Consider the following 17,802-nt stretch of genomic DNA (forward strand, 5'->3'; position numbering starts at 1 on the left):
ATATATATATATATACACATATAAATATATAATCACATATATATATATATTATATATATATGTATTTTCATTTATATATGTATATATATATATATATATATATAATCACATGTGTGCCACAACATTTTGTCAAAGTGATTATATATATATATATATATATATATATATATATATATATATATATATATATATATATATATACCGTGTCCGTTAGTACCAAACACTAATGGCACAAATCACACTCTCTGTCTCTATCTATCATTATATTTCTTTCTCTAAAAAAAATTCATTTCATATATGTTAAAACTCCTCCTTTCTGTTTCCTTCAGATTCTAAATCTCTGCTCCATACAGATCAGTAGGAACTATCACTCCCTCATACAGCCTTCTATTTTAGTTCATCCCCTGATGCCTATTTCTCATAACACATTTCATTACTCCCAGTCATCGACACATGCAACCATAAGTATTTAAATCTCTCCACATCCTTCAGGCTTTCGCCATTCAAACTCGCATCCAACCTACCAACATAACTACTTCATTTCCCATCACCATATCACTGCCCATATATACTTTCAGCTTTCTCTTGTCACACAGCCTCCAAAACTCCGCCACCAAACCAAAATCGCTTCAGTCTATCTTTGGACTTGCCACATGCGCAGTGCCATTCACATACAACAACCGGCCCACCTCGTACCTCCAGCTATTCACACTCACCAACTCCAAACACTCCTCCCCCAGCACATTCATGACCACCTCCCCCACCATCCCATGCACATACACGTTAAACCATGGTGACACCCACAAATACCTTTAACCTATTATCTTCATTTCTCTATCCCTAAACAAACTACATAACTTATGCTCCCTTGACCGACCCGAGCAGAAACCCGATTCAACTCCACATTACCATAACGCACCACAACGCCTTTCCATCAACCTTGTAAAACGTCTTCTCTAAATCCATGAAAGCCCAATAGACAGTCTTATCTATCGTTGCAGAATGATTAGGTCAAGTTCCAGATTGTTCCTTATATACGACCAGCGTGGCACAACGGGAACGTCATTGCCTTGTGATAAGCAGTCGCCCAGCCAATGGGACGAGTCCCACTGCCAGAGCTTGTTAATCCATTTGTCAAAAATTCACATATTTGTTGGATACATCGTCCGAATAAAGGCGCGATGAAATTAAGATTACATACAGTACCATGCGAATTCCACTGGGCAATAGTCAGTAGTCAGGTCACGTTCCAGATAATTCCTTTTATATGATCGGCATGGTACAACGGTAACGTCATTGCCTTTGGGCACACACACACACACACACACACACACACACACACACACACACACACACACACACACACACACACACACGCACACACACACACACATACACACATACACACACACACATATATATATACAAATATATATATATATATATACATATGTATATATAAATATATATATATGTATATATATATATATGTATATATATGTATATATTTATATATATGTATATATATATATATATATATACAAATAAATACCCACACACACACATACATACACGTTATATATATTCATGGGTCAGACGGTCGCATCTCCAAGGGCCAACAATATGACCTCAGAAGTCAGGGAAGGGGTGGAAGAGGGAGCGGTCACTGGAGGGGGAGGGGGAGGAGGTTGAAGAGGAGGGAGAGGAGGGAAAGGTGGAGGTGGATGGGGAGGAGGGGGAGAAGGAGGAGGAGAGGGAAGGGCGAGGGTGTGGGTAAGTTAGGATTCCTAGACCGTGAGGAAAACAATGGTATACTAGATATCATATTAGATTGGATATTAATGACCGGTGCTTTGTCTCTAATATGGAATTCTTCAAGCAATTGTAGTCTCCTAAGGTCATTACTGGCTCCAATGATTTTGGCAGAATTAACCAGTCCTCCTTGATAAATTCGACGTTGTAAAGAAGTTTATGATGTTGTTTGACAGCTCCCTCCAGTAGATGTTATGATAAGTGACGGATGACCTTGCATCTAGTATAACCGATGTATGATTATGAGGATGACAGTCCTCCGAAGAACAAGTATATTGGTATACTACATTAGTTCTAGATGTAACGTGTGATCGTCTAGATAAGGTGTTAGTCATGATCAGAGAGGAAGTTCTGGGATTTTTGTAGTAAATGAGAACACGGATTTTTGTTCCCACTTGTAGGGTGGTCAGTTCTGTGGATAATGTCTTTAATTATTTTTTCATCTCTTTTGTGATTATTAGTGAAGGTGTTTCGGTAATATATATTGATGTAGTTCTGGTGTTCTGGTTGTGTTCAGTTGTGTTTCTAGCATCTTGTTGATAATTGAATCAAAGTCAGTGTTTAAGTATCCATTGTTTGTGAGCATTTGTCTAAGTTGTTGTAGCTCACTGTGCAGTGCATGCAACGAGGAGCACACCGAGATGTCTCTTTTTACATAGCCTCTTATGACACCTTCCTTATAGTTCTCAGTGCACTGCCAATCCCATTCATGCATTTATCTCAGTTGGTGGGTTTCCGATACACACTAGCAACAAAGTTCTCTGATGTAGAGCCGACCGGCACATATAGGAAGGGGAGTAGACTGTTATTATTCATTTCTATGGTGAAAGTTGGGCCAGAAATTTCTTGAAGGCGGCACCGCAATTTGTCTAATAAGACCACAGAAGGGGTGCTGACAAAGATACCGTCTACGTATCTACAGTATAAAGATGGGTTCATCTCTCCGTCCTGGACGACTGAATTTTCTACAGCGGACATGAAGGCTTCAGCAAAGGGGATAATGGTGACCCCATCGCTACACCGTCTTGCTGAACATATAAGTTTACTTCTGGGCACCTGAAAGGAGCTTTTGTGGTGCAAATGACAAGTAGTTCTTTTAAAGTTAGCATAGGAATATGAGGGGGATGGAATGCCACTATTGTGGAAGACATAACCAGGAATGATATCGTTGGTACTCATTACAGGCATTTCAGTGAAAAGATTTTGGGCATCTAATGATGCCAAGATTTTTATCAGTTTTATTAACCCTCGGAATATCTATAAATTCCTCAATAGAGCGGACGGAGTGTGTTCCAGTGATGTAAGGGGAGATGATGTCATGAAGCCGTTTTTTTCAACATGGTAGGAAGATGTGAAAATAATCATCATCATCATCATCATCATCATCATCATCATCATCATCATCATCATCATCATCACCGTCATCATCATCATTATCATCATCATCATCACCATCATCGTCATCATCATCATCATCATCATCATCATCATCATCATCATCATCATCATCATCATCAGGAGGGGATGAATCAGGAGAAAAAGAAAAATAAGAAGTGGAATAAAATATAGAAAAGGAGAAGGAAAAGAAGATGAATAAGAAGAGGAAGAAGAGGAAGTAGAAGAAGAAGAAAAAAAAAGAACATGAAAAGAGAAGAAAAAGAAAAGTTAGAAGAGGAAAACGAGAAAGAAGATGAAGAAGAAAAAGAAGAAGAAGAAGAAAAAGTAGAGAAAGAGGAAGATAAAGAGGAAGAGAAGGAGGACGGAGGAGGAGGAAGGGAGGAAGGGAGGAAGGGGAGGGGAGATGGTGAACAAAAAGGGCAAACAAGAGAGGAGCAAGAGGAGCAATAGGAGCAGGAGGAGGAGAAAGAATAAAAGGAGGAGCAAGGAAAGAAAAGGAGGAGGAGTGGGAGGAAGAGGGGAGGAGGAGGGGGAAAGGAGAAGGGCAGGAGTAGTAGGACTTAGAGGAGTCGGAGGAATATAGAAGAAAGAGGAGGAGGAGGAGGGAGGAAGAAGGGTGAAGAAGAAAGAAAAAGGGAGGGATGGGAAGAACAAGAGGAGTAGGAGGAGGAGAGGAGGAGGGGAGAGGAAGTGGTGGAGGAGTAGGGGAGGAGGAGAAAGAGGAGTAGAGGGAGGAAGAGGGAAGAAGGAGGAGGAAAAGGAGGAGGAGAGAAGTAGAAGGAGGGAAATAGGAGGAGGAGGAAGAGGAGGAGGACGAAGAGGAGGAAGGGGAGGAGAAGGAAAGCGTGGAAAATGAGAAAGATTCACGTAAGTATTCGAAGCAGTACTAGGAAATGACGACGACTGTGATTTCCACGACTATCAGGATAACGTGAATAAAAATAACTACTATGAATCCTTCTATTATCTTTGTGCTTATCTGATGTCTTTTTTTATCATTACGTAATTAACACTTTCCCTGATACTAATAACTTGTATCCAGACATGCAAAGCCTTCTGAGTGCAATGCAATGGTTCAACGTATCTCGATTAATTCTTCCATTGCCACTGACAACTTATGCATAATGGTCTTGATGTCGTTAACTGATTTTTTTTTTTGGGGGTAGGATTAAAGCTAACACTGCCTCCATTATCACAGTCATTAGCAGTAGCAATGATAACATATCACTGTCAGCCATAAATGTCATGACGTATTATTGACATCTTTACCATTGATATCATGAGTTATATGTCACTTGGTAATTATACTACGATCACATTAATCAACCATGAAAGTGTACGTAGGTACAATCCTGGTGTGTATGTGTGTGTGTGCGTGTATGTGTGTGTGTGTGTGTGTGTGTGTGTGTGTGTGTGTGTGTGTGTGTGTGTGTGTGTGTGTGTGTGTGTGTGTGTGTGTGTGTGTGTGTGTGTGTGTGTGTGTGTGTGTGTGTGTGTGTGTGTACCTATTTGTAGTACAAGGACTTTGAGCTATGTTCATGGAGTCCCATCTCTATATATCCATCTTATATTCATTGATATTATTGGTCTGGATTATTTTTTCTTCTAACTTGCATCGCAGTTTAATGCACCTAGGCCTATAAGGAAAATTAATTTCTATAAAAGAATTGGCACTGTATTTATTTATTGTTTCTTGTGTGACAAATTTCTTTTTCATCCCATGTTAATAGACTCTCTCTCTCTCTCTCTCTCTCTCTCTCTCTCTCTCTCTCTCTCTCTCTCTCTCTCTCTCTCTCTCTCTCTCTCATCACAATTGGAAAAAACTATCTCGATGTGCCTCATCGCCACAGTGATTCACTTTACATACTTTATTCTGGTTAGTGACAGCCAATTTCACTGAGCTCAAGGAACGTCGCCACAGTGCAGCTGTTATACGGAAAATATGCAACTTCCCTCTTGTATACTTGAATGAAGCTGTAAAAAAAATCAACGAGTTTGCTCTGGGTAACTTCAGACGATTTTATTAATTTTAAAGCGATCTCTGGGTCTATCCCCTTTAACTCACAAGAAAAAAAAAAAAAAAAAAATTGATACCATCAATGGTCCTCTAGCGATTTTGTTTAGTTTAGGTGAATCTTTGAGCCTTTTAAAGAAGTCTGCAATAAAGTGGGAAGATTTATATTTTGTTGAGGGATGGTCCTCTGATTGAAGAGAGCCTTCCGTCTCGAATATCCTCCTCGATACAATGAAAACTTTCCAAGCTGTTCCGGCTATTAGACAGCGGGAACCTTTGAGAGAAGAACGAGGCAAGATTCGGGAAAAGGACCGAGCGGCCGAAGAAAGAACAGAAAAACTATGGATAGTCAGCTGGGCCCGTGATTGGGAAAAGGACCGACCAGTCAAGGGAGAGAGCAGGAGATCAGGTGGCTGGGGCAATATTTAAGGAAACGGTGGCTGGGGCAATATTTAAGGAAACGATTGGCCGGACGGGGCAGAAAACAGCAAGTGGACCGGACGGCGGGGCTGGGAACAGGAAGTAGATCGGCCGGCCAGGGCAATATTCAAGAAGAATCACAATGGCAAAAGCCGACAAGACTGTGAGAGTCTGTACTTGAAAAAGCTGTAACAAGCGAAACGTAGTGCCAATAAAGGTTTCGATCTCACAAGGTGTTTATTCTCGCAATATTCAAGAAAATGACCGGCTGGTTGGAAACGATATTTAGGAAAACCATCGACCGGCCGTAGACGAAGACAGGAAGTGGAACGGCCAGCCGGAGCGAGGACAAGATATAGAAGGCCGGCTGAGGGCGAGATTAGGAAGTGGACCGTTTGGGCGAGGCTAATAGTTAGGTAAACGACTGCCCGGCCGGGATAGAGAACAGGAAATTGACCGGCCGGTGGTGGTAGAGAGAGTAGGAAGTGGATCAACCAGCCTTTAGTAAGATTTAAGAAAAGGTCCTAAAGGTCGGGGGCGAAAACAAAAAAAGGGCCTTCTGGCCGAGGGTGAAAAAAAAAAAAAAAAAAAATGGACAGCCGTGAGCGAGTCTCAGGAAAAAGACCGGCCGGCCGGTGAGCGTCTGTTCGTTTGTGTGTGTAGGCGGGGTCGGGGGTGCATTGGCCAAGAACTATTCAGAATAAATTGATAGAAAGCTAAAGTAGCAAGATTTTTTTTTATCTATTGTCATCCTCAATATTCTTCTTCTACTTCTTTTTATGTTCATTATTACCATTATTACTATTATTGCTATTATTATCATTGTAATTATTATTATTGCTATTATTATTATTATTATCATTATTATTATTATTATTATTATTATTATTATTAGTAGTAGTAGTAGTAGTAGTAGTAGTAGTAGTAGTAGTAGTAATATTGTTATTATTATTTCTAATATTATTATTATTATTATTATTATTATTATTATTATCATTATTATCATTATTATTATTATTATTATTATTATTATTATTATTATCAATATTATAATTACCATCATTACAATTAATATTATTACAATTACTATCAGTATTATTGTCATTATCATTAATATTATTGAAAGTTATTATTATTATTATTATTATTATTAATTATTATTATTAGTATCATTATTATTATTATTATCATATTGTTATCATTATTATCATTACTGTTATCATTATAATTATTATCGTTAAATTGGATAGTCACTGACGTTCTAACGATCTGTTTAGCTGATCTCTCAAAACTCCGAAGACTTTTTTTTTTCTCATTGTGCAATGTGAAACAGAAGTTTCCAATATTCATTTGGGTACCAGTATCTGCAGATTTAGAGATCTCTTACCTCTTCTTCAGCTAGGTGGGAATAGTAATTATTCTGATAAGTTGAGTTTATATGTTCATAAGTTGAATGACCTCACTGAGCGTGGTTTGTGATCTAATGTCCGTAACTGAAGTGGGGTTCTTGTCCGTTTTTTGGAGAGAAGTATTAATTGATTCTGCTATGCATTTAAAAGTGGTCTTTTTTCAAACAGATTCTGCTATTTGTAGTTGTGGTGATCATTTGTTCGGTAAATGATGGAAATATTATTTCTCAAATCTTCTGCTTGTGGTCTTTTGTCATGCTGTGTAGTGTGCAAAAATCCCACCGTTGTAACGGTGGTGGTGATAGTCTTCTTTCTAGAGAAGTTCTGTGAATCCAACGTAAATATTTTGAAGAGATGTACATTCCCAGTCTGACATGTTTTCACTATGTTTTCTGGTGTTAGCTGTGTCGTTCCTAATAATGAGTGACGCGGTTTTATTTGGTTTGTGAAAGCAGACCCAGTTTATCTTAATATTGTGAGCTCAGGTAACTCAGTTATTAACTATTCTGCGAATTGCCTTGTCCTCCTCTTTGCTAGGTTCATCATAAAACATCTTATAAAAGATGTTGATAATATCGGAATTGTCATTTTGTTTTGACGGCGAATACCATGCTTATAATTACATCAGGGGACCCACTGTTGGTTAAGAGTTGCTTGATGTGTTCAAGATCATTGTGTGTCTTGCCAGGTGCTGCAGTGTGTAATGGCTCTTTTGGCAAAAACAGCAACAACACATGTTTTTTTTTTATCGCTGCTGCATTCACCCCTGGCGTTCATAACAGTCCCGTTATTAGTGGCCTTTGTTAATGTCAACGAGGACGTCTAGGAAAGGGAGTTTTCCAGCTATACTTGATTCCGTAATAAAATGTAAGATGGAGTTCTCTGAAAACTTTTGGACTAAATTAACAAGTTCTTGTGGGGCATCAAAGGAGAGGAAGCAGTCGTCAATGTATCTAGTGTACATCTTAGGTCTTCTTGTTTCTTCAAATACTCGTTCTTCGACTGCTCCCACATAAAAATTAGTAAACAGAAAACCCAGGGGATAGCCATATCTCATTGATGTGATTAGAAGGGGACTTCTTTAGTACAAGCGAGAAGCAATTGTCGAAGAGTGTTCTCTGGAATATAGAGGGGAACCCTTCGTGAGTGGTATACTTTCTGAAGAATAATAATATCGATGGTTTCTTGAATAGGAACATGTGTAAAGAGACTGGTAACATCCATCGAAGCGATATGGTTGATGCTCTCTTGGAATTTCAGAATATCGATGAAATCCGTAGCTGAAGACAAGCAAAACGAGTTAGGGACGTATGGGGTAAGGAGTCTATTGAGTGATTTTGCTGCTGTTATTGTTATTATCATAATCATTGTTGTCATTGTTGCTGTTGCTATCATCATTATTATTGTTGCTATTGTTATTATTATTATTTCATTTATCTATTTACCTACTTATTTACCTTCTATTTTTGTCTCCCGTTTCTTAAGTTTCCCAATTGTTTCTGTAGGACTCTACAAAATATCGGTTGTACGTCCTTTTCGGCTGAAATCTACAACTCCTGTTTTTCGAAGTTCTCGTGTTAACTTGAATCTACAATTCCTGCCAAGAGGATTTCTTTTTATATTGCCCCATGGTTTTTTACAACGGACTTTCTTTTCGACATTCAAAAACCTAAACCTTGTCTGTCATAGTCTGTCTATCAGATTTTATTTGTATTTCGGTGACTGTCGAAATCTGTCGAAATATGTCGGAGTTTCTCAGAATCTGTTGAAGTCTGTTGGGGTCTGTCAGAGTCTGTTGGAGTCGGTCGGAGTCTGTCATAGTCTATTGGAGTGTGTTGGAGTGTGTCAAGAAAAGAATTATAAGGAAATATTTGCTTTGCTTCTATCACTGCAATGGTTCTGCGTTTATATCAACCGCTGTAAAATGCACAATGTAGTAGTTTTGATTCCTGAAATGTATCTCTATTTTTCAATATTGCTACAATCGTCGGGCAAGCGACGGCGCAGTCGACAGTGGGCAACGAGTCTATGTGTATGTAAGAGCTTTATGTGTACAGTATATGCATGTGTGTTTGTATTCACATATATGTAATTACTTAGTGGTAGTACATAGGTAGAAACTTGTAACCAATGATCTAATCTAAACTCAAGTTCTCCCATGTTGTGTGTGCGGGATCCTTATATGTGTGTGTGTGTGTGTGTGTGTGTGTGTGTGTGTGTGTGTGTGTGTGTGTGTGTGTGTGTGTGTGTGTGTGTGTGTGTGTGTGTGTGTGTGTGTGTGTGCGCATGCGCTTGTGTGCACCTACGCGAGCACTTCATCCCTAAAGATTCATTCATCCACTTGACATAGAAACTTCTCTTTAATCTCAATCCTGCTTGATCTTTAATACTCCTCTTGACTCCGTCACCCCTAAACCCCTTCAGACACCAGCAGCAGCCCAGTCTCTCACCTTCCCATTCATTGACATCAATTATCAAATTTCCTCTAACAGATAAATTCCATTAGCTAATGGCCCGTCCATGGGCATCGAGAACCTCGGTGTTAGTCAAGAAATGTGCCTTCCTGGTTTTCAGGACCCAGTTAGTAGTGTAACAAAAAAGAGGAAGTCACGAAAAGCTCAACAGTTACCTGAATAGAATCGTTTCCCGAACCACGTATTCATATTTTGGCTTCCGTATTGAAAAGATGAACTCGAAATTTCGTCCCACCTTCTACCCTGAAACCCTTCACAGGGATGACTTCCCTCTCGAATGAATAAAATCATCTGCCGCTAGTCTAAACAACACCAGCAACACAAGTTAGCCTTTTTAATCCGAAGTTCATCTTATAATTATTATTCTACTTCTGCCAGGCGATTTTATTCAACAGCAAGAACCATCCATTGACGAGAAAATAAAAAGTCATTTTAATTAGCCATATCATTGGTAAGGCAGACTTATATGTTTTACTTTGAATACAGTATCAGGTGATTTTATTCAGCTCAGGGAAGCCTCCACCAGTCAAGAGGCTACATGCTCGATCAGCTTCAGTCCTTTGCAAACCACCACCAATTTTGTATCAATCCATGGTGGTGCCTCCTCCGCATCCACCTGTACTATTGATGCAAATGGATCTTTTTAATTTCCCATTTTTCGAGTCGAGTACGATGGAGAGGGCAGGGGGTGAGGAAGGGAGAGGGTGAGGGAAAGAGTGAGAAAGAGAGTCAAGGAACAGTTTGATAGCGAGAGAGGGAAATAAAAGCGAGGGAGGAAGAAGAGGAAGAAGAAGGATAAGGAAGAAAGGATGCAAAACTGGAATGATAGGAGGAGAAAAGGGAGAAGGAAAGAGAGGAGGAGAAGGAAAAAGAGGAGGAAAAGGAAAAAGAGGAGGAAAAGGAAGAGGAGCAATATGAGGATGAGGAGGCGGAGGAGGAGAAAGAGGAGGAGGAGGAGGAGAAAGAAGAGGAAAAGAAGGAAGGGAGGGTAGATAAGAGGAGGAAAAATACAAGGAGTAAGAAGAAGCGGAGGAGGAGGGAAGGAAAAACATGGGAAGGAGGATAAGGCAAAGGAAGAGAAAGAAGAAGAGGAAAAGGAGGAGGAAGAGGAAAAGTAGGAAAAGAGAGAAAAGCCAGGAAAGATGATGAAGAGGAGGAAGTGGAGGAGGAAAAGGATCAGGAAGAGGAGAAGGGGGGAAGAAAAAGAGAACATCAATATATAGAAATACATCTAAGCATGCACTAGAACGTCAATTGCCCATATAGTGAGGATAGAATAATGCCCCAACTGTGGTCTCATATATGTCGTTAAGGCAACTAAATGAGACGAAGAGTCAAAGCATAAGACAAAATCCTGGTATTTTGTTAGGAATAACCAGCGCTTCTATCCTCGGTAACAATAGTTCAACGATGAGGTGGAGTCACGGAAGTGATATTGGAGATATCCAAAGCAGATAACTGAATGGAAATATTGTAAAATTCTAAGGAATTAGCATTTTTTTTAATTAGTCTCAAATCACAGAAGAATGCTTAGTAATGTGGTCCATAAGCGTGTCACTTAAGTCTCTGAAATATCAACTGCATATGTAATGGCATTCACTCGCTCTCACGAGGGACCAGAATCTTATTAAATGGGTCATTAATTGTGCGGTGAGGATAAATACTCGTACTGTACCTCCGGCTGTCGGGTCCTATTGTGCTACAGCTGTATCTCGCTGCATTGCCTTTGACCTTTTTGGCGTGACTGGAAACAAATGACGTTTCACCCACGAGGTGCCAAGATGGAAAGGTCGAGCTTTTATAAAAGACAAAAAGCCTATTGCTACGTATATATACATTGTGTGCTGGTCGAGTTATCATAAGCGTACTGGCCTTGCATAATCTTAGTGGTGGGTTCGAATCCCGCATCTCCCTCCGATTCCCAGTAGTGACTGTTACTAACCCCAACAGTCTGAGCGCACATGTATATGTATGTATGTATGTATGTATGTATGTATGTATGTATGTATGTATGTATGTATGTATGTATGTATGTATGTATGTATGTATGTATGTATGTGTGTGTATGTATGTGTGTATGTATGTATGTATGTATGTATGTATGTATGTATGTATGTATGTATGTATGTATGTATGTATGTATGTATGTATGTATGTATGTATGTATGTATGTATGTATGTATGTATGTATGTATGTATGTATGTATGTATGTATGTATGCATGTATGTATGTATGTATGTATGTACTCTACCTCGGACGAGATGTTATTCTTTTTATGATATTCTTTATGACTTTTTCAGTAAAACAAATGGCCATGCTGTAAACACCCGCCCAAAGTAGATTGTATCACGATAAACAGTTGTAAGCCAAGACCCTTCGATGTGCTGTTGTGCAACAGATGTAATAGAATTACAAGTAGGGAAGATTGGATTTGACCAATGGGATTAATGTATGTCAACTCGCCATTATACTGACAGGCCTCTCGGTCGCTGCAGTTATTTTCTCTCAAGAAGTGGGAATCCGTACTGGGTTATTGGTTGCATAGTTGTATGCAGTCAATACTTTGAGGACTTTAATGACACCTCTACGGTAATTGTTCATGTTTGGGGACATATCTTCATTCACAGAAGAATGCAGATTTTTTTTTTTTTTTTTTTTTTTTTTTTTATGTTCTTAAAATTCTCCAGTACCACTACTACGACCCCTCTCATCCTCTTTTGGCTGGGGTGATAAGAATACTGCCATTGTATTCCCATGCGTGTTGTAAAAGGCGACTAAATGGGGATTAGTGCGGGTATTGGGGATCCCCTTTACTGTATTTCTACCCCTGAGGAAGAACAGGAGGATCAGAAAAGAGGCAAGAGAGGAAGGAGTATAAGTAGAAAAAAAGAGAGAATGGAAGAGGGAAGGAAGGAGGAAGTTGAGGCTACATGATGAGAGGAAAACAAACAAGAGAAAAGGAAGAAGAGAGTAGGAGGAAGAGAGAGCGTTAGAGGCATGAGGAAAAGGAGGAGGAACATGACGAAGACGATGAAGGGCGTGGTCTGTATACGAGAAGGGTTCTTAGGGGCAGAGGCGAAGAGAGAGAGAAGTGGGGTCGATAGAAAGAAGGGAAGAATGTTTAAGGAGAGGAAAGAGGTGAGAAATGTGAAATGACAGAAGGAATTACTTATGAATGATAACAGGGAACATATAAAGGACATTAAGGATAATGGGAAGCATTTTGGAAAATGGAAGGAAGGAGAACGAGAAGTGGAGGAAAGGTGCTGTGAGATGTACCGAAATAGACACAAGAGAATAAAAAGGGACGATGAAATAGGGAGAAAGATAGAGATACAAATGAGGATATTAAGGACGATGGAGAAGAACATTCATGAGGAAAAGCTGATCTGGGAGGGGGATGGATGGAGACGTCCTTGCGACAAGACCAAAGACGAGGGAGAGAAATTGGAAAATAAAAAAGAACGAGAAAGACCTCTGGGTAGGAGTAGAAGAAGGTAATGGCGGAAGACAGGACCGTTTGGTGGAAGGAAAGGCACAGACCCACATTTGAATAATCCAAGAATGTTTTTACGATGAACTTCTACAATAAATCACGACCCGTTCTAATGCATCGTGTGATTACTTGGAGATGCTGTCGCCCTACTACCCTCCCTTCCCTCCTTCCCTCCCTCCTTTCCTCTTTTCTTCGCATCCTTTCCTTCCCTCTTCTTCATCTTCTTCTCTTGTAATGCCACTATATACAAATGGGTTTATACATACATACATACATACATGTATACATACATACATACATGCATACATACATACAAACATACATACATACATACATACATACATACATACATACGTACATACGTACATACATACATACATACATACATACATACATATATGCATACATCCATGCATGAATATATACATATATATGCACATATATGTATTTATCTCTAGTCACTGGAACCCACTCATTGTTGTACATATATATATATATATATATATCTATATATATATATATCTGTGTGTGTGTGTGTGTGTGTGTGTATATATATATATATATGTGTATATATATACACACATATATATATATATATATATATATATATACACACAAACACACACACACATATGTGGTCGAGTGGTCAAAGGCGGGTGCTGTGGACTCTCTTGGGTCTATAGGCAGTGGTTCGAATCCTCTGCGCGACGGTCATGGAGATTGTATGATTGATGTCGCTGTCCACTAGCGAATTATTCACATAGTTACGGTGACGAGAAGCGTGAGGGGGATTCGTTCTAGTCCTTACCATTCCCACTGGTGCGATTAGGTGTATGGTAAAAAGGGGTTTATATGGGGGTCAGTTAGCACCCTCCCCAATCTCGGTAATCAGATAGATTACGAGTTCGTACACTTTTAGATCGTCTGTGGTCGAGTGGTCAAAGGCGGGTGCTGTGGACTCTCTTGGGTCTATAGGCTGTGGTTCGAAACGGTCATGGAGATTGTATGATTGATGTTGCTGTCCACTAGCGAATTATTCATATATATATATATATATATATATATATATATATATATATATATATATATATATATATATGTATATATATATAGTAATCCTTTGTAATATATATATATATATATATATATATATATATATATATATATATATATATATATATATATAACAAAGTAATTACAGCTGCGCAAGCTGTGACCAACTTTTCTTTTTTTCTTTTTTTCAGGACGTCAGGAAGACTCCGGTAGTGCCCTCGCCAGGCGGCTGATAATTGCTGCACCCGGAGGGAGCAGGAGTTGGACTTGGAAGGAAAGATGTAAGGGAGAACTAGGAAGACATAAGGAGGGAAGGAAGAAAATTAGGAGTATGAGGAATTGGAAGGCGTCGAGGGGAAGGAGAAGAGGAGGAAGAAGAGGAAGAGGAAGACTGCAATAAAAAGGGAAAGAGAAAAATAAAACAGAGGAGAAGAAAGTGAATATGAAGAGGAAGGAAGATGAGAGGGAGGTGACGGAGGAGGAGAAGGAGATAACGGATGAAGAAGAAGATGAGATGGAAGGAGATGAGATACAAGGGAGTAGGAGGAGGAGGAAAGGAAAAATTCTCACTGTCCTGTAGAAAAATCTTCGCAATATCATAATGAAAGCACGCAAGTTTGCTGAAAGAAGGCAGAGGACGAGAAGGAACAGATATGCGATGGGAAAGGGGAAAAGATGAGGGGAAGGATGTGAGCAGAAGAATTAGGTGGAGGAAATGGAAAGGAAGACAGACGAAAAAATGGAGAGAAGGGAAAAAGAACAGGGAGAAACGAGATAAAAAGAAAGAATAGAAGAAATGAGTTCAATAGAATGACGTGAGATGAGGAGAATGGGGTTAGGGGAAAGACTGAGGACGTTGATAACTTATGAGGAAAGGGAGGATGAAAAGGGGAAAGGATAACGAAGTAAGTGAGAGAAGAGAGAGGGTGGGAGAAAACACGAGAAGGGAAAGTAGCGATGTTGTGCTGGGACGTGATTTCTGCACGGGAAGAATGTCGGCAAATCACCTCAGACCAAGAACAATAACAACTCCCCATCTTGCTCGCGACACATTACCATACAAATAGGAAACAGACAATAGACGAATGATGAGAGCCACAATAAAGACAGAGGAATAAATGAAGCAGAGAAAAAATATATATGAGCACAAGAAAAGAAGGACCGCAAGTTAATTCAATATTCGAGTCAGGGGGCACTTCCCGTCGTATTATTAATAGCTGGCTGGGCTTCCAATAGTCGTTCGGCACATTCAAGCACCCAAATGTTTCTGCAGCGCTACCTTGGAGATGGACCGGGGAAGGGGAGAGAGTGAAACAGTGACGCCATAGATATGCCTTATCCTTAATGTGAGTCTGAAAACACTAAGGTTTGTTTTAAACACTTCGGGAGATACCAACGAGAGAAATAAAATCACCTGGTGGCCATGGAACTCAAGACACTCGCCTTGTGGTTGGAAGAAATATACCATACGGAAAAAAAAGGGGTTGAGGGCAGCCCCGGAAGCCTTCTCTATGTTTCCACACGTCCTCAAGTATTACCTTAAAGTGGCTTGTGGCCAGCCCAGGCAGCCAACACGTAGAAAAAAAAATAAATAAATAAATAAATAGATAAATAAATAAATAAATAAATGAATAAATAAATAATAATAATAATGATAATAATAATAATAATAATAATGATAATAATGATAATGATAATGATAATAATAATAATAATAACAATAATAATACTCGTGATATGATAATAATAATAATAATAGTAATAATAATAATGATAATGATAATGATAATAATAATAATAATAAGGATAATAATAACAATAATAAAGTAAATAAATACATTAAAAATAAAGAGAAAAATCACTAAGTGGATCAACGCTGAAGGTACACAATGGTTTCTTTCCCGCCGTGAACACAACCAGCCTCTCGTATATGCGATCCTAATGTGTAAAGAGGCGTATCTTCCTTTGAGAGGAGGAGGAAGAGGAGGAAAAGGAGGGGTGGAAAGAGGGGAAAGATGTGAGAATGTTAGAAAAGAAAAGAGGGGAAGGATGGAAAAGAGAGAGGCGTAAAGAGAATTGAGACACAAAATTAGAAAGAGAGAAAAGAGGGGAGGGGAAGGGAGAGAGAGGGGGAGGATGGAGACAGAGAGAGAGGAGGGGAGGGAGATAGACAGACAGAGACAGAGAGAAATATATATATATATATATATATATATATATATATATATATGAGAGAGAGAGAGAGAGAGAGAGAGAGAGAGAGAGAGAGAGAGAGAGAGAGAGAGAGAGAGAGAGAGAGAGAGAGAGAGAGAACATCTAATCAAAAGTATCCCTATATTACATTATATTATCTCCAACTGTATTACAGTGTATTCCTCTACAGAAGCTAAACGCTGAAGGACGAAATATAATTAAATCTCCACGGGGGCCGGTTCCCAGATGATGAGAGATATGATAGAGCGTCCTTCCAGGTCGAGAGAGGAATTGCAGAGAAAATGACTATGAGAGAAACAAACTGTAGAAGAATACTCTGGAAAGGAAGAAACGGGAGAAACAGACGTGGCGAGGTTGAAGGGAGGGGAATATATGGGAGATATAATCAAAACAATTATCTGAGATGATGAAAATTAACGCGATTATGATATAAATAATAAATTCAAGTGAGAGGAGGAAAGAGGAGGAGAGGAGGGGAAGGAGAAAAATCAAAAGAAGACAATGAGACCGAGGAGAAGAAAGTCGAAGAGAAAGAAGACAAGGACAAGACAGAGGAAGAAGAGGCTAAGAAAAAGAAAATTAAGGAGAAGCGAGAGGAGTAACAAAGGAAAAGGAGAAATATAAAAAAAGAAGGAAGAGGGGGAGGTGGAGCAGGAGAAGGATGAGGAAGAAGAATCGGGTAAATAGGAGGAAAAGGAGGAGGGGGAGAATCAGTGAGAGAAGGAGAGGGAGGTGGAGGAGGACAAGGAAAAGGAGGAGGAGGAGAAAGAGGAGGAGCGGAGATGAAGAGGAAGAGAACAAGGAGGAGGAGGAGAGAAAGAGGAGGGGGGAGAGGAAGAGGAGAGGAAGGAGGTGGAGGAAGAGGTGGGGAAGAAAAGTAGGAAGAAGAGAAGGGGAGGAGGCGGAAGAAGGAGAGGGAGGAGGAGGAGGAAGAAGAAGAGGAGGAGGATAAAAGGAAAAGGAGACGGAGGAGGGGAAAGAAAATCAGGAGGAAGGGAAGGAAGAAGGGGCAGGAGAAGGAGAGGGAGTAGAAAGAAGAGGGAGAGGAGGTGGGAGAAGGAGAGAGAGGAGGAGAAGGGAGAGGAGGTGGGAGAAGGAGATGGAGGAGTAGAAGGGAGAGGAGGAGGAGGAAAAGAAGAGTGAGAGAGGAGATGGAGGAAAAGAGAAAAGGGGAGAAATATAAGAAGGAGCGTTTAGGAGATAAAGGGAAGGATATACAGGGGGAAGAGAGGAGTACAACGAGAAGGAGAATAAGGAGAGTCAAGAAGAATGGGTATAAAGAGAAGATGAAGGAGAACAAAGAGTAGCAGGAAGAGGAAAGGCTGAAGGAAGAAGGAGAGGTAGATACAGGAGGAGGAAGGGAAGAAGAGGAGAGAGGAAAGGGGAAAAGGAAAAGAAGGAGAAAGAATAAGGAAGAGAGCGAAAAGTAAAGCAAGGATGAAGGTGAAGAGAGAATAATAAGGAGGAAAGCAGTGAGGAGAAAGGAGATGAGGAGGAGGAGGAGGATAAAG

Source organism: Oratosquilla oratoria, chromosome 33 (genome assembly GCF_046742065.1).
Source record: "Oratosquilla oratoria isolate Oo_2021 chromosome 33, ASM4674206v1, whole genome shotgun sequence".
Classification (NCBI taxonomy): domain Eukaryota; kingdom Metazoa; phylum Arthropoda; class Malacostraca; order Stomatopoda; family Squillidae; genus Oratosquilla; species Oratosquilla oratoria.